Genomic DNA, 24,045 nt, shown 5'->3' with positions numbered 1-24,045 from the left:
TGATATATCCGAAAATGAAAATTAAATAGATGACAAAAAGGGATCCTATGTATTTCCAAAAGGAAAAAACAGTTTAGAACAAGACACATTGGAATAAGCATCTGTGAAAACACATATTAAGTTTTGGGGGGTCTGTTTAAATTTTAACAGGGAAGGAAGCAGTTATTGCTGGAATGCATTTTGTTTGCGGCTAGGATGCCTATTTCCAGTTACCTGATGACTGGGAGTTTTATTTGTTATTTACCTTTATTTTTCCCAAAATGTATCATGTGAATAGAATAGATGCTTTAACAATTACACCACCCAATAGACATATCCTAGTGCTAGCGATGAAACACAATTTATGGAAGATATTTTTATGCAGTAATACCACCAGTAGGAGTAGTTTTAAATTACATGAAAATTAGAAAGTTATTTACTGTAGTAGACAAGGTGGCTACTAGTACATCTGGTGCGTTGCTGGCAGTTAACACAGAATGAGTGGTTGTTAGGTCAATGGTTTTGCAAGATTGATTAGTTTTAGATATTTTGTTAGCAGAGAAAGGCGGAGTCTGTAAAATGTTGAAGGTTCAACATTGCTGCTCATGCATACCGGATGAGAGTAGAAAGATAGAAGAATTTGAAAAGAACATTTCTGATTTTAAATCTGAATTAGGACCTCTAGAAACTGCTAATGTACTAGAAGCCTTAGGCAAAAGAGCTTCTTTTATTGGCAAGTGGTTTGCAACTGTAAGAGGAGTTTTAGAGTCATATTAAAACCTGTATTATTCATTGGCATTTGTTCAATATGTTTATACATTTTGTATGGAGAACTTAAACGCTATTTAACAAGAAAGAAGAATCAAGAAAGAGAAAGACAACTCAAAGAAGAATTAGAAATGGAAGAGAGAAAGAACAGGAGAATATAAAAAGTTGAGGGAAGTTGAAAATCTGAAAAATAAAAATGATTAACCAGCAAAGAAGGAGGGGCTTTCTAAATATTCATTTGTGAAAAATAAATTGTGATGATTATTCAACAATCCGAGGGGGGAACTGCAGGAGCAAATTTCATTTTAAAACAAAAATGCTTTTTATTTAAAATGTGTAAAAGTCTGTGTTTAAATAGCACATATACAAAGTGCAAATCTTGTAGTAAATAATCATACTTAGGTGTAATAAGCCTACAGTTAGATAAATAAGTGTTCATTTAACTTCTGATACCATATTAATGGAAGTTTCACATTAACATTTAGAGGCCTGTAGTCTTTTTACATTGAGTTGTTGTTTCCCACGTCTTCTCCTTTGCTGCAGATATTATAATTTTCCAGAGGTCTTAAATTAGTTAGTGAATAGGCATTTGCTTTATATGAGACAACTGATAGTAGGGTTCTCACTGGAAGGAGAGGAGGCAACAGGAAGGATGGCTCGTGAAAAGAACTGCCTGGCCTGCAGAATGGAGATGATATATCTTTTCAAGGACTAATCGCTATAGACCATTGCACAGATGTAAAAAGACGGGGAGTTCACCTTTTCCAAGGAGTTTACTGGAATCCTATTGGAGGATGCAGGAGACAAAGGAAAACATGTTGCCACTTAGAATACTGCATGTTTTTATTAGTGCATGTTCCTAGAACATAGCAAGTATATTTCAATTGAGCTTTTCTCTGAAAGAGGAGTTTCTCTCACTCACACATGCCAGGGACTATCTTTGAGTTTCTTTAGATCTCTCTACATGGGAGATTGCTTAGCCTATTTCTTTGATGTCTGCTTATGTATAGCTAGGAATATTTTCCAGCTTTACATGCAAAGTCTTTCTGGTTATGCACTGATTCTCTCATCTGAACTCTTTATTGAGTATCTGAGCTAACACCTTATGCTATTTTATACCAAAATAATTTAGATGAGGGAACTTTCTTTAGGGAACACCCTTACTGTATAATTACAATATTAACTGTACTTTTGACCAATACTGTATTGTTTCTTATATTGAAATATCGATTGTTTGATTATATGAACTTTTAATGCTGATACTTAAATGATTGATACCCACTAAATAAATAATGAAATACTAAAGGAATTGAAAATAATACCCTTTCACCCACACAAAATGTATCATTATTGACTGATCTAAAAGTTCTTAATGATTTATAACTTTGTTTCTAATGTAGATGATCGCTCCCTTTTACTTCTCGTTTCCAACAAACAGAGGTCCATACGATCAGTGGCAGGGGGAATTTAATGATTACACCCGAAAATTGAGGTATAGAAAACTCCACTCTGTCACATCTGTGGTCCTCATGACAAACTGATGCATGGAGCAGCAATTAAAGTCCCCTTTGCACAGTTGTGGATCTGGAGGTCTGCCAGGTGCATTTTATAAGGGGCAGTGTTCTGAGGTATTTGAGGAAGGTATAACCTACAGAAGTCATTTTTGTGGCAGGATCGTTGCAGCTATTGTTTTTACACGTCCTTGAATCTGTTGGATTTGCATTACAGTTGTGTACTTGGCTACAGTTCTGTCTTGACTTCCAGCATGCTGTTCTATATTAGCCGGTCTTGTCAAATTGCAAATGTGCGTCATTGGCTCAGGCTGTCAGTTGGACTGAACCATCTCTTGAACGGAGGATCTTCGTCGTCATTAAAGCATGGGCATGCACGTACTTATTGGCTTGACTGACGAGGCTTCTAATCCTTCAAGGCAAATTGCAAATAACCCTTATTTATATACGAACAAGCGACTTTGATTTTGATGACATTGCAGTTTGGTTTCACACTGCGTCTCCGCGAGTGAGAAGTGTAAACCCCGGCATCCACGCCTCACACAAAACCTTCATTAGAGATTGTGAATCATTAATCCTAGCCAGACACTTCAAACGACGGACAAAGTGATGAGAGATAAAAACGTGATGTCAGAAGCCGACGAGGGCTCACGGCTTTTGAATAGGGCACATCAGGCTTCTGTTGACAGGTCTTTTCCAATTGCCAACTTTTAACAAGACAGAAAACTGTTGCGTTTTGTTCTGCTGTCGTCTCCCCATTCACAGTATTTGCTGGCATACAAATACTCACTTTCTCACCCTACTCAGTTTGTATTGGCAGGCTCTGCCAGGGAAATGATTTTAGAATATATATTTTTTTACTCTTGCCTCCGCACGTCAGGCGATGAGCTACTTGGAGCTCGCCCCGCTCTGGAGACAATGCGAGGGGCACTTGGCACACCATTAGTGCGAATATGTACCGCTTCATTGAAACACGTCCAGACTATAGCGCCCCAAGGGAACAGAGATAGGTTTTTAGTGTGCCTGAATGACTTCTTTTATGGATTCCAGACGTGATGCCTTTGGCGTTCTGTCTACTTTCATGATCATGTTGTCATCACTGCTGACGTGTCACCATGTCATTGCGGGTCATGAATTTGAACCTGGACATTGCACCTGTAGTGCTCTATTTTTAAATGCCGCTGAACTGTGTGACATTAATTTAGGCAGTTGTAACTCCGAGTGTCTTACAGCACGTAGATACTGCAAAAACGTATTAAAAAGCGCTACATTATTCACACATGATTATTATCGTTTGAATATACAGAGTAACAAATTGTGTCTGAACAGTGCAGATTGATTGGTGACAAAAAAAAAAAAAAACTCAGCAAAACTAAGATATTTGTCGAGGCACACATTAGAGGAAAAGCAGACATTTTTCTAAATAGACTAACTGGAGCGGGGGAGAGTGCGTTGTAGAGCACGTGACTTCTCTCTAATTTTTACATACCCCAGAGAATTTTCGTTCAAGAAATTGTATATAATACATAGGGATGGTGTAATAAGCCATAGCATTGCTATTGTTACGCTACTATGTATGTAGGATTACCGCACCCCATGTTGGGTATTAAAGCACTTGGAGAGTGAACAAGAAATTAGATGATATTAATATAAGTGTGTGAGCGAATATCATACAGTGGGGTTCCATTACAGTCTAAAAAACACTGTTTTAAGGTTTATTTGAAAAACAGTGACAGATAGGTTTCCATGCTGGAAGAAAGGAAGGTAATCCAACATTCCTTAACACACACACCACATCTCCCCCAACACATACACACAAACAAACACATACTTGAATTATGATGAGGTTCTAGTATCCAAATTCTTCGTAGTTGAGCAGGGTTACATTAGTTCAAATCTTAGCTTCCCCCTCGTCAAAGATGAGTAACCTTATGCACATCAGGCTATCCCCTTATTCCAGAGAACTTTCCTCTGCCAAACACTGGATGCAATTAGAAACATGCTAGGAAAAGTGCTTTATGAAAGGTACAAATGTAGCTACTGCTGGGAGGTTACATTTGTGAATCAGCGGCTATATATTGTCCTCAAGGGAGGGCCAGCAATTGAAAAACGTCCACTTTTTTGCCACCAACCCACTGTTTGTAGAAGGTAGACTCAAGGACTCTGAGGGTCATATTAGATGTCGAAACATTTCTCAAATTGAGCTATGCAAGTCCTATGGAAACATAATCCTGTAAAGTTATAGAGATCAAGAAACCCCACAAGAAAGTGGATGAGTCCCCCCATTGCACATCAGTGTTGAAAACTATCCCTCAGTGATGCATATATCTGCTCAGCGTAAATGGGTTCATTGACACCTGGGTACGAAAAACTAGCGCATTGTGAATCCCCCACCTGATACGTCTTTTACACTCAGCTTCCAAACTCCATTGTGAGCCATCATTATAGAGAGGAGCATCTTTTCAATTTTCTTTTGGAGTAATGGGCATTCTGAGTCTCATCAGAGGTATGATTTCCATCTGCTAAAAACTAAAAAAGTGGAAACCAGAATGGGCTACCAATGCTACTTACATGTGAACATATCTTATCTCTGCCACAATCCTGTGGGAAGAGTGGAAGAAGCAGACACGTACAGTAAACCCCTAGGCCTGAGGTTCTAGGTTCTCTCAGTAGAATACTGGGAAGCTGTTTGTTCGATGCTGTGAGAACAAGGTCAGTGACCAAACACTGGAAAGACCTCCACATTATACTCAAAGTGAAATCTTTGGAGATCTCCGGAGAGTAGAAAATCTCGGATTGATCATCTTGTCCACTTCTGTGCTTTCTATGCCATTTATATGTTTGCTGAGATGCAGGGAGGAGGATCCTCAGTCTAAAGATTGATCCAGAGAATTATGGAGCTCAGAGTTTGTGATGTTGTGTTGCTATGATAAACGATGCGAGCCACCGCCACTCTACCACCTGCTGATATTGAGATGAGCTTTGACTGCATCAGTGGAAATAATTATTGCAGCGCTCAGAATGTACCTCCCATCTCCTTCATTTTGGGAGACTATCGTGCCTTCCCCAGTGGCAACAGACTCTGAATTTCTTTGTTATCCTCTGTAGATTCCCATCCCAACTTTCCAACGTCTGGTGATATCACCACAGTTTTGGGGTAGAGGGAATGTGGACACCACCTTTTCCAGTGTCTCTGACACTAGCCTCCATTGCCAATCATGTTTGATATCAGTGAGAACAGGTATTGTTTCGTTAAATTCTTGACAGCAAGTAATCCAATTCTTCTGAGGCTAGGGCAACAATGGAGATAAGCACAACCCACTCCCTGTTGCTACAAAGGCCATTAGCAGCATGTGAACACAGATGCGTATTCAGTACCTGAAGGTGCTCCAACTTTTTCTAAGTTTAAATAGTGCTGATTTCAGAGATTAAATGTTCAACTCTTTAATCAGGAATGTGTAGCTGAGGGAGCTGTTGGTTGCCAAACCCACAACAATAATGGTCTGGTCCTCTGATGCACATCGTTTCTCCAGTCTCTGCTGCTCAACACTTCCTGTGTCTATAATGATCCAACTCCTAATGCTGTTTCTGCAACCCATCAAAGGTGGGTGGAATTACACCTATTTTGTCCTTGAAATCCAACAAGGCATAACAGCTCACACCCAGTACCCTTGGAGAGAAAGTCAAAATACAAAACTAGTAACTGATCAGTTTATGCACATAAGGATATGGCCAGACTCAAGCATAATAATACATATGGCCATTAACTATGGTCTGCCATCCTGTGGGCATCATAGACAAGATGCTCGGCATAGAGTGTAAGTGTGAAGTCTACTACTCCTCAACCTCATGCCTGACATATTCCTGCAGTCAGAGAAGGCTGAAGTTATTTCAGCTGCTAAATTCACAAATACTCTAGGATAATTGTATATATTGGTAAGCTGAACATATGGCCCTGGACCGCCTCACCCCCAACCTATAAATTTGTGTTGGACTGATTTCTTATCTTTTTTTAATTGGTAAACCGGGTTATTGTTTGTCAAATAATGTTTATGCTTATTTCTCCATGTACAAAAAAGTATAACACTAGCATTATAGAAAAACAAAAACATCATGTCAACAATTCATTACAAAAACAATGCTAGACTAATTACGAAACTTTGCATTGCAGATTGTTTTCATCAAACAGAGTTTCCATTCCACTGTCTATATTTTGTCTTCCATGTTGTTTCTATGAAGCAGTTTAGAGTCAAACTAAACCACTGACACGGTTCTGGTGATGCAACTGTATGGTTCTGGCTCAGCTTTGGTATATCTCCTCACTCAAGCGTGTCTCAGGGTTTTTTAACCTCCATCTTACTCCTTTGGCCCAAATGGAAAGGAATACTACACTGCATAATAAGGAAGGATGATCAACTGTAGAAAACTGAGCTCCTTCAGTTGAGATCCATCACCTGTTGAAAATCAGCATCTGCTTTCAAGAACACAAACTATGCCCCACAGGTACCCATTCAGGTTCTTCCAAATGTCCAGTAAAGTCTAGTATGAGAGCAGACTTTATCAATCAACTGGTGTTGCCACAGAGGGGACATTTTACCCAGTGGCTCAATTGCTGTTATACTAATGGAATATCAAAGCTCGGTGTGTGGTTGAGCTTTAAAGTGCCATTGATCCCTGCATTCCAGATAGTTGTAGTCATTTGAGGTTGCTTGAATACTGGTTATATTGCCTGATTCATGACACACTCATTGAGATCCTCGCATATGTTCATCCTTCAGTTATTGGCAAAATAAATATCATTAAGTCAGGCAGAAACCCCCTATTCTTTAAGTGCATGGAGCTGTTTCACTTTGTGGCATGCACTGTAGTAGTAGTAGTAGTAGTTGTGATGAGTATTGACAGTAGCAGTAGCATCATTAATGGTTTTAATTTCTCTATTTTTGCTCTAGGGTATCTTACATCAGAACTATCAGATGTGCAGGGAGTTATCCAATTTTAATTGAAGCTATTTCCATAACCACTACTTTAGCTACCCTCACGTTTTCAGCTAATTTAAAAGCACACGTAATATAGCTCACTGTAACCTATAAATATAGGGTGCTCGATTACTGAAGTGTTAACCTTGAGTTCAGAATCACAGTTGTATGGCTTTTATTTTCAAAATTCCCACAACACCGTGTTTTATCGAGAACAGGGCATTGGCCCGATATACAAAAGAGTGTAGAAGTTTACTATTTTCTTAAATGCAGTTGTCCACTTTTTTCCAATTGAACAACCTTTCCAGGAGTCCATCTGGAAAGCTGTGCCAGTTGAAGATTACCAGCTGCACTCCTAGGAAATGACTTTGACATTTTCCCATTAGATAATAATACTGCATTGGCGAAAGGCAGAGATTCTGTGCAATTATAGATTTTTTTTCTCCATTGGGGAAATATTTTTTGCCTATAGAGACCCCGTCTGCTGCATCCACCCATAGTCTGGGGATGTTTTGATCTCCTTCCCACCATGGAAGCAGACTTACTCCAGCCCTCTGTCGAAGGAAAACCCCTACCATTTCCAGTATGTTTTTGGATGATCTCAAATTCACAAAGAAAAACAAGGCTTGTTAAGTCCACATCCCACTCCTTACATCAGAATTACACCTAGGTAATTGACTTATACGGGGTTCATTTGATATCACTTGTTAGGAATTCTTTTGTGAACACGTGGCAGGCTTACATCCATCACCTTTGGGTGAAAATGTGCATTTTGTCTGTATGCTTTTTCAGCTGTGGGTGACTAGCCCTTGGAATTTGGCTCTTCTGCTTGCCAATTATACAAACAGTCAAGATGATTGGCTGGCTTATGGCAAACCCATTGACAGTTTGCTAGGTTTTAAATAGTAAGCACAAATATATTAATTTTCAGAAAGATGCACTTGAGCGCTTTAATTGATCTTCAGCCATCTGTAAAAAGATGACCTTATATTAGGCTATGATGATTAATAATGAGTAATTTGTGTGCGCAACATTGACCACGAAAGCCCAGATGTCTGGATTTGTCATCACGACACAGTTCCTTTATATTCTCCTATGTTTTACTGCTGGGAATGGCTGTGTATAAATGCCTTACTCAGTCCTGATATTACAACTTCAACAAAAACCACACAATTAAGTACTCTTACTTGGGAAAAAAGATACCTTGTGCCAAACATTATGGATTCTATTTTTTTCTTGGGTGTTTTTGAATGAACATATTTGATTTCAGAAAGGGGGCAGTGTGAAACGAAATTCATATTATACGTTCATATTCCATGAGTGTGAAGGACAATGGATACATGGATTCAGCTGGTCAGCGTGGTCTTGAAGTAAACCAACATGTGGAGTCAAAGGTCATAGCTGCATTTACTGTGAATATAGACATGCTAAACTAGGATTCCTCATAAAGATATCTGAGCATATCACACCCATCCTCATGGACTCCCACTGCCGGCCTGCAGCCTCTTCAAAACCATGGCATTATTAAGTCATCATGACAAGAACCCCTGCTTATCTTTCAGATAAGCTCACCATCTCTGGTGGGTTTCAGCACACTTGCAGTCAGGACGTCATCAGACTGTAGGTTATGAAGTATAAACAAGCCTTTGCAGTGCAATGGTTTGTGTTTTCTCAAGTTAAAGGTATTAGCGCTGTCAATTTCTAGCTGGACTTTTCTTGCCACATAACTTGAAAATGAAAAGTAAAACAGTTGATATAATCGAGCCAATTCAAAGCACCATGTCCGCCATGAGCATGAGCGCGAAAGACAGACACAAAAGTAAAAAGAAGTTAGCTCACAGTCAAACACACCGGCAAAAGCACATTTATTCATGTAATAGGGTCAATGGCCAAGGCGGTAACAATGCTGCCACAAGGAGGGACAAACATAAAGGCTTTACCAATGATAACAAAGGATTTTTTAAAGCCAAGCCCATGCACAAGTGATAGTGATGGGTGTGCAGTGGGCGTGGTTAAAAGCTCAAAGATAGATTACAACATATCAGAGTGCTTGTGCGCTTGACCTAGAAAAAACACTGAAAGGTTTGGGGAGGGTCTCAGACCTGTTCACTGCAAGGCCACTGGCCAGGACACATGCATCACCAATAGCAGGTTTTTTTGGGACCAAGGATAAACCTTGTTAGTTAAGAAATCACAAAAGAAAGACTGAAGGGGATGAGAATCCATTGTGGATTTATTCTTCAGCTGTTCATTAAACTTAGTGTCCCTTGCTCAGTATTCCCAAGTGTTCCAAGCAGGTCAGTGCAGCCTCCTGGATAAATAGCATTAATGAAAAAGAGCAACATCACAGAAAATCAGTGCTACTTGTAGCCCTCAAAGCTGTAACAAGTTTGTTCTAGATGTAACAGTTTATGAAAGCACACAATCCGGGAGGTGTGAGGGATGCATGGGCATGGCTAGCCAAGGCTTTCTTTTGTGGCCTTGCTAACAAACCATTGAGAAATGTTGCATGTATCAAAAGCAACGCAATGAAGAACCTAGAGCTGCTTGGGTACTTATACGTCCTAAAGCAGTGGTATGGTCAAGGGACCCCTTGGTGTCCGCAGAGCCTCCTCAGGGGGTCCGTGACTGCTTTGAAAATTAACCAATATTAACAGATTGATAAAGTGTATATAAATAAAGTGACTACGTGTATAATTGAACATTTTAAAACTTACTGTAAATGTCAAGGTATTTGAAACTGGAGGCTAAAAATTAAATTAGTTTACTCAGATTGATTCATGGGAGCATTGCAGAAGCATCAAACAGAATAAGCTATAATGAGTGTCCGGCTTAAATCAAATTCAGAAAAGCTTCAACCTTCCTATTAAAAGTACAATTTTTATTTTTGTATTTTATTTGTTTGCAAATTGAATGAAATGTGTTATCATTTCTGTATGTGTTTGATAGAATGCTTGCTTCTGTATTTATTGTATATTGTTTTGCGGTTCAAATCATCAACAATGTTTAGACCAGGGACTCAGTGGGGGTCCCTGGATTCCAATAATGATTCAGTGGGGGTCCCTGTGTTCCAATAATGATAAAGTGGGTGTACACAGAAGTCAAAATGTTGGGAACCACTGTCATAAAGAATGAATCTTCCAAAATGTCAACAGGATTTATTTTATTAATTTTGACAGAATTCGGGATTTAGCTCTGAAGTCTATTAAAAGTAAATTTTGTTTCAAATGCAAATACAATTTGGTGGCTCGATGATTAAACCTTCAACCTACATTATTTTAATGCTTTTATTTTGTAATCTTTGAGACAGCTTAAAAGTTGACCAAGTGAAGTAGTCTTAGGTGTGCCACAAAATTTGGACTGGCCAGCTCCATGAGGAATACGAACAATACAGAGAAAACTTGATATTTGCTAAGAATATCATGCATACGTTAAGGGTTTCAAATGCAATCCATTTGCGACCTCCAAAGAAATTTGGAAAGCATGCCTTCTCTGCGAGTATACTAAATTATTCTAATTTAAGCAACTAATGAAAGCATGTGACTCAAAAAAGCAATAGCATGTTTAATTTACAGTCCAAATGTGTGCATCAGCGGACACTACAAAAGAAGTTTTTGTTTTTTTAATTGTTTATACACCCTTTCTGGCATCTTAGAAGTCGGGAGATTTTCTACATGTCATGAATTAAAAACATCTGTGGCCAAAGATGACTACAGAACTACAGATTGTAAAAATCATGGATTGCAACTCTTGGTCGTAGTGATCAAAATGTCAGTGTGGAAAAGAAGCCCATTATTACCAACAAAAGATTATGGCCCTTTCACCAACTCTGACATACACGCATTCACTCACATGCATCCATACATGCATTCACTTCAACATCCATAAATGCATTCACTTCAACATTCATACATGCATTCACTTCAACATTCATGCACGCATTCAACCACACATGCACACACCCATACCACATGCATACATACGCGCATATACACTTACATTCACACTTGCAGACATACACCCACTCGCACACACAACACCCACCATCCTCCCACCTCCCTCCCCTGTTGGACGCCTGACTTACCTTGTTTGGCGAGGAGGTCATCCAGCAGGAAATGGGTGCTTCCACCGTCGGCAGCGCCCCACAATCAGGACACCGCCAGGCCATATTACAGGTTGTAATACGGCTGGTGGAGTCCTTCTGGTGTGGTGGGGCCTGCGGTGGAACTGCCCATGCGCCTCCACCCTCCAGCACAACTACTGCAGGATTTCCACTCAAAATGTGTCAGAACTCCTGCAGTACTCGCAATATGGTGGGCGGAACACCACCAGCACTGGAGGTCTTCTGGCACCCAGGCTTTGGCGGTCTTTCAAAAAGACCGCCAAAGTCATAATGAGGTCCTATATGACAAAGCATAGTCGAGTTGGAAAAATGGATGTAAACCATGATAGCCAAACTGGCAACCCTCATCATGCAGGTTATGCACATATTTTACGAACGTTAACTGCCACGAATGTTTGTTAACTCTGGACTTTTGCAACCTGGAAGAAAAGGTTCCTATTAAACAGGTGTTGAGAGAAACAAGTAAAGAAAGTAATCATTTATGGTCCACCCAGTTGTAAGAAAATACAAGCATTTTGCCTCACATTTCAATAATGCTCTAATGAAGTTAGCAGAGCAGCTTGAGAAGATTTATAGCCTCATTAAAGGATAAAGGCAATGTGCAATGTCATGAGTGCTGTCAGGGAGGGGCCCTGGAAAAAGAAACTCTCTGCAATATGATGCAAAGGCATATTGTGGCTTTCATTGTGGCTTTCTTATGCAGTGAGCTAAATGGCCAGGTGTTTCTTTTGTAAAATAAGCTTATTTTAGGAGCCAGAGGTAGACAAGGACAGCACTGGAGCAAAGCCAAAGCAAATGTCAATGACATGGGAGGAGATGGGAGGAACGGATTGGTGCAATAAAACACAGAAAACTTCCAGCCTAAAACACAGCCCTTTGAAAGGAGAGCACCAAAGAAATAACAAAAATAGTTTGTCACAGCAACAGATAAAGAAACCAATGTGGAATAATAAAGTATTAGGTCACAGCTCTGAAACAGAAAAAGGCAGGAGAAAAAGGCAGAACTGACCACTAGCGAGCAAGAATTGTTAAAGGACACCGCAAACAACAAATTAAATCGCTTCTTTCCACAGTATAATTATACTTAATTATACACCAGGTCGAAAGCTAATGCTTGACCTAAAAAAGAAAAAAAAGCAACCAGCAGGCCTTTTCCATCTACGCACTCAGGATGTAGAAAAACATCCCGAATCCATCAGGACTACTCCAAAGTTGCTCCAATTTAGCAACAGAGATAAAGACACACCTCTCTAAAGAGCGCTACATCACATTGTCTTAACAGTCAAAAAACTAACTACCTATCCTATCACTCATTGTCTTTACAATTGTCTTTTACGCTGCCCAGTACTCTGCTGCCTTTTGGCTCGGTCCACGCTAAAGAAATACTATATACGTATATAAAAACTTAAAATGGGCAATAACAAACAAAAAACACAAGCCAGGCTTGGCACCAGTAATCAGTTTTATACATAAAGAGATACAAAGGCAGCAGCCACTGGCATCAAGTTCTGACCACACCCACTCTCCACACAATGCACTCCCTGTGCTATTTGCAAAATAGGATCCTTAGTTTGACGTCAGTATATCAAATCTACCCACAAGCCCCCATTATAGCCGAGATACCACATTGTTTCCATCTTGTTTAACACGTTCATAGGGTATCACAAAAAATTTCTTTCAGTCCTTTCATTCTTGCCAATCTATTACTATAAATAAAAAGATATTTGTTCAATTGTACGTTAAAATGTGTGTGCCACTAAATTTGGTATTCCCATGACTATGTAAGCCTCTTAATCAAAAATCATATTGGCAAAGCCAATGCATCTGGTTTGTTTTTGGTGTAAGTGCTGTTTTTGTGTGCTATGTTTGGATGCACAAAAAGAAAACACAGACAAAGATATTCACAAACACACACACAATACATACAGGCTCACACACAATAAGGACACATACACGCAGGTGTATGTAAGCAGATGGACGTTTATTGAATGATGTATGAGTTGATAACTGTGTTTTGCTACATACACTAGAGTAATAGGTGTGGTTGCATAGGTTGATGGATGCCCGTGTGGGTTGATGTGTGAACGCTTGATTGTAATTTGATAGATAAAGGCTTGCAGTGTGGGTTTAAAGGATATGTGTTTGGGTGAATTTGAATGATGAAGTAATGGGTTGGTAGATGGATGCATATATTTGACTAAATTTGTATGAACAAATAAATGAATGTGAAAGCAATGATACATAGATGAGTGCATGGATAGATACGTGTTAGTAGAAGTGTGTATGTCCATGGACAGATGGATACATAAGTGTAGGAAAATGATGTATAAATGTGATTGTATGGTATAGCTAAGTTATTTGTACTTGCTATAATCCATTATTCAATAAAAAGTATTTTATGAACAGGAATTCAAATAAGCTCAGGCAATGGATTTTGTAAACATGAGTTTTCACATGACTGTGCATAGGAAACCTTCAGATACATTGGCCTGTGGACTGATGATTTTGATTGTCAACTGTGCTCTGTCCATTACCTAGACTTGCCTAGTTTATCAGTATACATTGAGTGTAGTGACCTATAAAACTAACCCTTGATACACTAAGCTAACAAGAATCGATCTCATACGTTTACAAAGAATGATAATTAGGGATTTAATAACTACCCAATGGTGGGACAGAGACAGTGCAAAAGAGTATATGAAGAGCAGCAGGAAAATGCATTTAAATGTACAATGTTTATAGGCTTTGGTGCACTTTCTTGTCGACTTCAAAATGTGAAGTATACTGCGAATCATCAAACATGAAATTCACGAGCAAAGGATTTTAAGGAGAGAAGGTTCTCAGTTTAGACCTAGCAGTAGCTACTGAAACCTAAATGGGATCATAATGGGATGAAGGTTCATGCTGCCATAGACCATATATGAGCCTTAATCAGAAACAACCATGTTGGATTTGGGAAATCTTAAATCTAAGAATTGTAGATGTCAGGCTTTCAGGAGATACACAGAACTCCACACTTTGAGTTTAATAAAAGTATACTTAGAAGAAATAGCCGTGACATGATTTAGGTGGACCACAATCCATGGATTGCACCCAAAATCATGCTTGTGTACTGCGATTATGGAATTATCACTTTGTTGATAGTGAAACAAGCATTGGCAAAGCCAATAGCTCATGCCTTATAATGAGAGTCTCGAACTGTGAGCTTTGCCATATTTGTCTGCAATTAAATTGCTTAAAAAAAATCAAAGAAAAAAAAAACAGTTCAAAATACTGGAGTAAAAGCAGCACATATCTTGTGGTATCTCAAAACAGTACATTGAATTCAAAGTTTTCAGACTTTATAAATTGGATGGTTTGTTTTTCAAATTATTTCCACTCGTAAAACTCTGAAATTTAAAAAGAATATAGATGGAACAGAATGTAAAGAGTAATGCTTGCCAAGGTCAATTCTGCCTTCTACAAGATTCAGCCATTTAGTACTCAGTGGAAGTCCAAGGAGTAGATTTATGGGCATTCAGGAGAAGTGTCAGGCAAAGTACACCTTCTGCCTCAGGTGACAGACTAGTGCAGCAGATGGCTTTCTAGTCAGCACCATAAAAGTCTCCGTGTGTCAAAGTTTATGCAGCCATGCAGTAAGTGGATTGCACAAGGTAATATAGAAACAGACAAAATTGTTTCAGTTGAGGTGGTTTTAGAGATAAGGTGGGAAGAGTGGAGAGCAACAGAGTGCAGGCAGGCAGGTATTTGTATGGGAAACAAAAATCACACAAGGGAGAGAGATAGAAACACATGCACTCTCATGCCGTGCTGAATGAAAAAGAGAAAACTAGTTTCCTAAATGTGCTTGGTGAAAGCATACAAGGAAGCCGATTAAAAGGACAATAAACAGATTATGCTGGGGGGAGTAACTAACCCAAGAAGAGAAAGGAAAGCCATTAATTAAGAAGCAATCAAAAAAGAGCAACAATGCAGCCAATGAATGGTAAACAATGGATGTGTCCTACATGTTTTTGCTATTCAGCATTTCTAAGTGTAGCTGTGTAGCTAGGTGTATACTTACATGTCTCCACCCACTCAAATCAGGGGTTGGAATAACTTTGCAAACTTAAGTGAAACTGTCCATCACTGTGGTGGAGATCTCCCTATAGGAATGTATAGTGTACATTATTAAAGTTCATTATATTACACCTTACAAAATAAATATGAAACATTTAATTTAAAAATTAAATATAAATGATTTAAAAATATGCATTGCCCTAGACCTAATAAAATAAAATGATATACTACATTAACCATCTAACTAAATGTGTTGTAAATAATTCATTAAAATGTATTAAATTGGTTTAGATTTTGGCCATCGTTCAAGATGGCTGCCTCGCTGTGATGCTCTGCTGGGCCATGGTGGAAAGATGGGGCCCTGCACCGACAACATGCTGTGCCTGCTGCATCTGTCGGGGGGAAGTCCGTCTGCCTATAGAAGCCTCCAGAGGGTGGTGATGGCCATAGATGCTTCGTCCAGCCACAGCACGCCCTCATCTCCCATGGCACATGGCACTATGGCTTCTGCTGCCCGATTGTGGAGGGAGCCTAGCCTGCAGGAGAGGCCACCACAGTGGAGGTGCGCCTGTGGCATTTTCACCTGGAGATTTGCCAAGAGCCTAAAGGCATCAGCTGTGCACCGCAGACCTGCCCTGTTGCCTACTCAGTGGCCTTTCTCCCTCCCAGGTCAGCCTCTGACACTGAGGCCATTATCCTCTTTTCTTTGCTGCCTTCCTGGTAGGCACAGGCAGCTGAGAACACATCTGCACACTGGCTCTCACCAGTACTCTTCCTGTGGTGATGTATTGTTTGTAGTATCCAGGGGTGTGGAGTACAGCGGTGCCTTGAGAGAAATTGCATTGGGCATCCCCCCTTTTGTTTGCAATATGTTTGCTACCTCTGGCCTGGTTGACTGTAAGTGCTGCTGGTGATGCATAGAGGTCATTGGCCGGAGAGTGCTGTGTGCCCCCAGAGAGTCAAGCCTATCATTATTCTTTTACCTTGTACCTTGCTCCAGACCCTACTTGTTTCTATTAGGGTCTCCCCCACTTGGAATTGACTATGAGTTACTGAGAGGGAGCACATGGGATTCCCCCACTTTGGACGGGTACCTGAGGTGATACTAATGTACATTGTTTGTTGGTCTGTCATTACACTTGAGCCCAGTGCAATGCATCTTCCCCTACCTCTGGAGATAAGACCGGAAGGGGAACTCTTGAACTGCACCACTGAACCAATGGTTGTTTGCAGCAGCTCCACCCATCATTCCTTGTTATTGATTGAGTTACTTTGCTTCTAGCTGGTCTGTGTTATCCTCCTTAACTTTGTAGGCGTCCTACCGGCTGCTTTTCATGCATCTTGTTTCTCCTACTTTTTTCTTGTTGCTATAGATGTCTCTTAACTACCCTGCCCTACCCCCTACCTACCTTTGTTTCATCTTAGGGACTTCCACCATTGCCATCCATGACATTATGAGGTGCCAACCTCCTTGCCCAGTTCCAGGTCTCCTGTCTACCCAGGCTCCCCTGTGATTGCCTGTCCCAGACGTTACTGCCACCTTGTTGAAAGTTTGAAAGCCTTAGATGTTCTAAGGCACATGCTGTAGCACACCCCTGTAGAATTCTGGCAATATTTTTCCAGTGGCGGTGCAGGGCACATGCAATGCTTCCATTCTTGCTGTTCAGTGCATTAGACTTGCTTGCTCCCGTTCCTGCCTGTCCTTCTCAACTCCTTTCCCGTCTCATCCCCCTCTCTCCCTTTCCCGTTGCCCTCCACTCACTTGAGGGTTTCTGTTCCCCCTTACTCCTTCTGCTGCCCATCCAGTCTGATTGTGGCCAGCAGCTTTTCCTACCTGGGGTGAATCATCACAGCTACTCTTGGAGTTCCTTTTTCCCCTGGCAACAACACCTCTCTCCATCATTTCTCTCAGTGTTAAAGGCATGACACACTATGGACAGTAGATCCTGTCCTACCTTCCATACAAACATGCTGACATAGCTCTTATACAGGAAAACACCTTCCATAGCTGAAGTGGGGAAAATGAAGAGGGCCTGGGTGGGTCAAGCCCTATACAGTGGTAGGGAGGTTTCCTCTGATCCTCAGGCTGTCTCTTCTGCATCCAGCTCCATAAAATGTGGGGTGGTGATTCTGTTCCAGAAGATGCTCCCCTGTAAGGTGGTGCAGATGTGGATGGATGTGGAGGGTAGGTATGCCTTCCCCAAATTGCACGTTGGTGATAACCTGCTGGGCATGTGTTCAATCAATGCCCCGTATGGGTAAAAAAAAGGGATTTCCTTCTTCAGCTTAACAGGCATGTAGCTGAAATGGTCACTGCCTACATGGAACTATGAGGTGACTGAAACCTAGCACTGGATGCAATGGTGGATCGTATGGGCCCAATCGAGGTGGTGCACAATGGTGCAAGAGTGGTTCTGGGTGATGTTTTGGAGGACAATGACCTGTTGGGTGCTTGGCGCCTACTACACTTCAATGACAGGACTACTCTTTCCTGTCCTTAATGCATGGGATACAATGAAGGGTAGACTGTTTTCTAATTTCCCACCCATTGACCAGACATGACTTAGACTGTAACATTCTGGAAAGTTTTCTGTTGAATCCTACACTGTTACCTCTCCGTATGGACTGGGGTCTGGCTAAAATAATCTGCAAACCACAACACCTAAGCACCTCTTGCTACAAAATGCCAGTTGAAGAATTCCTTCTGAAGTCACATGTTACTAACTGTTTGATGGACAATTCAGGCTCCGTGGCCTTGGTAAAAACTCTGTGCGTGGCAGCAAAAGACACTTTGAGGAGACAAATAATGAAGAATGCTGCCATTACCAACAAGCACCAGCAGAGCCAGCAGCTTGAGGCTACTATCAGAGAAAGTGTGGACAGGTTCTTTTAGAACCTACCCATACATTGTCTGAATGGTGAGGCCAGAGCACTTCTAAGTGGGTAAATCTCCAAAAAGAAATTGCTTTAGCCATATTCATTCTTCCGTATAACACAGCATGGTGGGAAGATGACTTCCTTGAAGAGTTTTATAAGTAAGCACAATAAGAAATCATAGAATCATTATACAACACGTACAAAGAAGCAGAGTGCAGTGGTAGTCTACATTGCATCTCCAATAAGGCGCTGACAGCTGTCCTCCCAAGAATGACCTCACACGTTTGCAGTAGCTACTGTCTGATACTCCTTCTCAATGTGGATGTAAAAAATCTGGCGGGGACACTAGCAGTATTTTTGATAAAAATGATTCCTATCCTTGTCCGTTATATCTAGGCCAGCTCTGAGCCATGATGCACATCCCACAATCACCTCCCCACCTATCTTCTGGGTGACAAGGGAGCAATTTGCCACACCCCAATTGCCTCAGGCTTTCTTATCCCAACACTTGGGTGGAGCAGGAGCTCCACGCGGCACCCTACAGCAAAACCACTCAACTAGGAAAACATAAGACTTACCTGTTTGTTAACTTTAGACCTCGGATGACCAGACCATTTTGACATCTCCTCCAGCAGCTGGCAATTGTGAGGTAAAGACACAGGACAAGTGAGAGGAAAACTGCTTTAAAGAAAGGTGCAGGTGCCTAACTATAAAGCAAGCTAAACTGAAAACTCAACCTATCTGATGTAATCCGTCATCTAGATAAAGGCACACTGAGGACAGAAAAGTGCAAAGTGAGGAAACTTTGTACTGAAACAGCATTAAACCAGTGTAACTGCAAAATATATCAGGCACAGTAACTTTTCTTTCAAAACTTGAACATCAGAGAACTGTTGTTGACCTGAAGGATTATATACTTATTTTGTAATTGATACTAAATTCATGATTTCATTTAAAACTTGACTTTGATTTTTATTTCTGAAATCCTGAATTATGTTCTTTGAAGACGTCCAGTGTTGTGGTATGATGCAACATCACTTACTGGGTTGTTCCCCCCTTTGTTTCCATTTTTATAAACCTAAAACAAGGAGAGCAGGTAGACAGGCCCACCTAACTAAGAGTTCTGATGTGCCCCAGATATATACACCACATAGAGCAACTCAACTAAATGGAAAGGGGAAATTCAAGTTCCTTCTCAACTTCCTACCAGTGACCTCAGAAAATGACCAAGGTTCCAATAAGACACCCCCATAATCCAGTTAGCAGTGGTTGTCACAGTCCGTTCTCCCCCATTTCTACTTGTTATTTGTACCCCTTTCTCCAATGACATAGTTCAGGCCTGAGAGTTAGATCTTGGTGCTGGCCTAAGGAAGACGTGATGAGGTGGATTAATCTGTTCTGCAAATACATGTTGCTCACTCAGGAACAGAAGCACAGGTTAGTGCAAACCTGACACCTTTCTTCAGACATCATAGGAGTCCCACTGCAGCTGACCTTTCCAAACACTCTGATAAGTGAATGATGTCCTCCTTACACTCATAAATCTGTGCCACTCTCGTCTGTCCATTATGTCCATTATCTCTAGTGTTTGCAGAGATCGCCACCTATAAAGTTAACTGGGACAGAAGTGAAGTTCTGCCCCTGTCCCAGATTACTACTGCAGCATCTACTGCTGCCTACCCATTGCAATGGCAATTGAAAAAGCTCATATACTTAGAGGATTACCTAAGTAAGGAACTGGAGAGGATGGTGTCTGATAACATTGATCCTCTCATTTCCAGGGTCAGGGAAGACTATGTTAAAATGGTGGTTCTACTACAATTTACTTGTGTACTGGGCATGTTGCCACTGTGGCTGCCCTAGCTAAACTTAGGAGCATTGATAACGACATCAGGACATTCGTCCGGAGCACCTCAAATCACAGACTATAGGGGTCATTATGACCCTGGCGGTAGAACAACAGTAACATTACGACCATGGTGGTAGAGCCACAGTCAGACCGCCAGCACTGCCAGTTTTCCTCCACAGGAGGGACTTGCAGTGCTGGTGGTCCTAATCCACCAGAGCAGCACTGCATGCAGTGATGCCCTGGGGATTACGAGTCCCTTCTTCACCAACGGTAACATGGCAGTAGCACCGCCATGTAACTGCTGATGGAGACAGGTGCAGGGGGCCAGTCCTGTTGCAATGTTTACTGTCTGCTTTGGAGGCAGTGAATATTGCGACGGGTGCAAGTGCACCTTATGCACTACAGCATTGTCGCCGGCTCTATTATGAGCCAGTGTCAATGTTGTAGACCGTTTCCCGATGGGCCAGTGGGAAGAAACACTGTTTCCACCCACTGACCCAGCAGTAAACTCTTAATGGGGCCCACGGAAAGGTGGCCGCACTGACAGCAACCTGACCTTCGAGACTCTGGTGGATGGCTTTTTCTGTCCGCCAAAGTCGTAATCGACCCCTATGTACAGCAACATTTGTAGTATACAAATGTCAAGGTGGGCTCAGCCTTCCATCAGTGGAACACTATTAATTGCCCTTACAACTGTCTCAATTGGCTGTGCTTCACTTGAATGCTCTGAGGCTTCCTTGTGGGTTTCCATTGAGCACCACCTTGCATCCAGTGGGCAAAGTTTGCAGCTTCTTTATGGTCACTAGCCTCCTTCCTCACATGGTGCACTCTTGTTTCATTGCTGCTTTATCTCCATACTCAGGCACCTCTATGGAAATTCACCACTATATATGTAGGAGGACACCCCATATTTTGGAAACAGTAATGGACAGTAGGCATTCATACCGAAAACCAGCTCCTATCACAGGGCAATCACAAATCATTTGCATCCCTGCAGGGGGAATTTCATCTGACTGTCTCCCAACGGTGGCATTGTATACAACTGCAACACTGCATGTGGAGTAGGCTCAGGAGACCACTCTTCTATACTCTCTTAATATCCCACTTGTTTGCCCTACCCCTTATGTCACAATTATGTGTTAAATGGCAGAATATTTTACAGGTTATTTACACAGATTGCAAAGAGTTGCTTACTGACTTTGATAAAGGGGTGAGATAATCCCAGATGAAATTCTGTCTATTCAAGACTGTTCAGGACTGGGGCTGGATGCTGCACAAACTGCATAGAGCAGGCTTGCTCGACCACTTGAACTGCTTGTGCTGTGGCGAGACAGGGTGCAACATTTTACAAATCCTCTATGATTGTCCATCCTTATCTGAACTCTGGCAACAGATAGGGCACACCCTCCAGAGACACTAGACATAAAGCTCCCTTTACTATATGACACATCTGCATCCCCCACTTTGATGATTCATGAGAAACATACTCTCTCTACAGCTTTGACCACAGCCAAGATCTGTAGTCTCTGCCGCAGGAAACTCCCTCACTTACTCTTTCATAATGAATGGCTTATTGAAAAGTACAAGTTGGCTCCTACGAGAGGCTGATATACAAGCTGCAGGACAAGCTTGACCTTTATCTGCACATCTGGTCAGCCTTTGTGGCATTGGGGAAGGGGGGCTGCTAGACAGTTAGGCTGCTAGACAGCTACTAAAATTTATCACACCTTGGTTCTGTGTGTCCCATTTACCCATTTCTACTCTCTTTTGTTCCCGGTTTCCTCCCCCCACACAATTTCCAACCATTCCCTTCAGCCTCTACCTGTTCCCCACCCTCCACTTTACTGCATACATGGTATATCAACATCCAGGGGTGACTTCTTCACAATGGCAAAGACAGTTGCCCCCTGTCTGAGCCAGCAGCATAAAAATAAAAATATAGGGGGTTATTACAACTTTGGAGGAGGTGTTAATCTGTCCTAAAAGTGACGGTAAAGTGACAGATATACCACCAGCCGTATTACGAGTCCATTATATCCTATGGAACTCGTAATATGGCTGGTGGTATACCCATCACTTTACCGTCACATTTGGGACGGATTAACACCTCCTCCAAAGTTGTAATAACCCCCATAGTTGACAATTGTTTTATTTTTCTGCTGCTGGCTCAGCCAGCAGTGTAGGGAGGGGCGGGGCTGAGTCATGGGAGGTGGAAGAGGAGGAGGAGAGAGTGCATCTAAGTGTGCATGTGTGTTTGTCCGGTCGTCAGAGTGGCAGTCTGAGCCACTCAGACCAATCCTGCGGCTGCTTTCATGCTAAGTTTGACAGAAGAGGAGCAATGAATGAGGCTGTGGCATCCGTGAAGGTAAGTATAATTTAATTTATTTTTTTAATTTTCTCCTGTCCGTGTCTGACCCCCCTTTTGATTTACGGTGGCCACCACTGTCAACACTTAGAGATATACAATCTCTGATAGTCCATTGGTTAGCTTGCCTGTCCCACCTTTCCATATCCTACTGATGAGGTAACTTGCATAGGGGTTTTAGGAGCACTACACAAGTTTCATGCAGTCTGTGTGCTCCCTTCTTCATATCCATGGGTTCCCTACAATGCAAGATATGGTTCTCCACAGTTGCCAAAGGCACCCCTCTGTTAAGCCCTATTTATACTTTATCCACAGTCATTGAGCTTCTATCTGGAAAGTGTTTCCTTCCTAGGTCCTGGCCTAAAAAGCAACCGTGTTTTTCTTATGTTTTCATTTCAATATATATATTTTCCAGGTAGATCACTTCCTATGTCCTCTAGGTTTCCCACAGCTGCACCACTTATCTTGTTAATGGCTGCACTGGGATACTGGAGGCTGTTTACAATGCTCTCGAGCTGACATATGTACATGTATATTTATCATGTTATTATTGAAAATTTGGACAGTAGCCTATGTTTGTTTGATTTGATTTGTTGTTTGATCTGTTTATTGTCTATCAACCTCTGCCACAGCTGGTCTTGCATTGTTTGTACTTTTGGAACTGTACATTTGAAACTTTAAATAAAGTCACAAAAAAACTATATTAAATTAATTTAAAAATACAATTTTAAAAATAGTTTTATAAATTCCTACCCTCACATACATTTTATTTATTATGTTATACATATTGTTAAATAATAATCATTGAATTATTTTAAAATATTTTTATTTTTTCTATAAATGTCTAAAAGTTAAATGTATTTGTTTTAAGTTCATTATGCAATTTTTAAATAGTAGTGTAAGTGCATTACGGAGAAAGAAGTGGCAGGGTAGCAAACTGCAGCTATCGGACCCTCCCAAACAATAATACACTTTATTTAAGAGATAACAGGAAAGCTAGCAACAGAGGTAGGAGAACCAAATTCAATGCTGAAGCATGCATGAAGGACGGGGAGCAAAGGAGAGTGACAGAAGAGTTTGGGGGAGGTTAAAAATAAAATAAAATGAATCACGGGTGTTAAAAATGTGGTCTCTAGTTGGCAGAGGTATGCACTCTGTCCAAGTACCGACTACAAACCTAGTCAGGGCAAGACACAACACAACCTACATGTTCCTGTGCTCACCCTCAGGTAGCTTGGCACTGAGCAGGCAGGCTTAACGTAGAAGGCAAAGTGTAAAGTATTTGTGCAATAACTCATATAGTAACACAGTGAAAACATCACAAAAAGACTCAACAACATATGGGCAATATAGGCTATGATTTTACAAATGAAACAAGACCAAAATGACAAAAATTCAATATGTAGATCCTGAGATGTGCAATTTTCAAGATTAATGTGAAGAGATAAGCGCAAAGTGCCAACTGTGGGTATCTGGTCGTGCTGGACCAGGACAAAGTCACAAGTTCAGGCCAACCGCAATGGAGCACTGGATGGCTA

Source organism: Pleurodeles waltl, chromosome 12 (genome assembly GCF_031143425.1).
Source record: "Pleurodeles waltl isolate 20211129_DDA chromosome 12, aPleWal1.hap1.20221129, whole genome shotgun sequence".
In the NCBI taxonomy this organism is placed as follows: Eukaryota; Metazoa; Chordata; class Amphibia; order Caudata; family Salamandridae; genus Pleurodeles; species Pleurodeles waltl.
Note: the sequence above shows the minus strand (reverse complement) of the source record.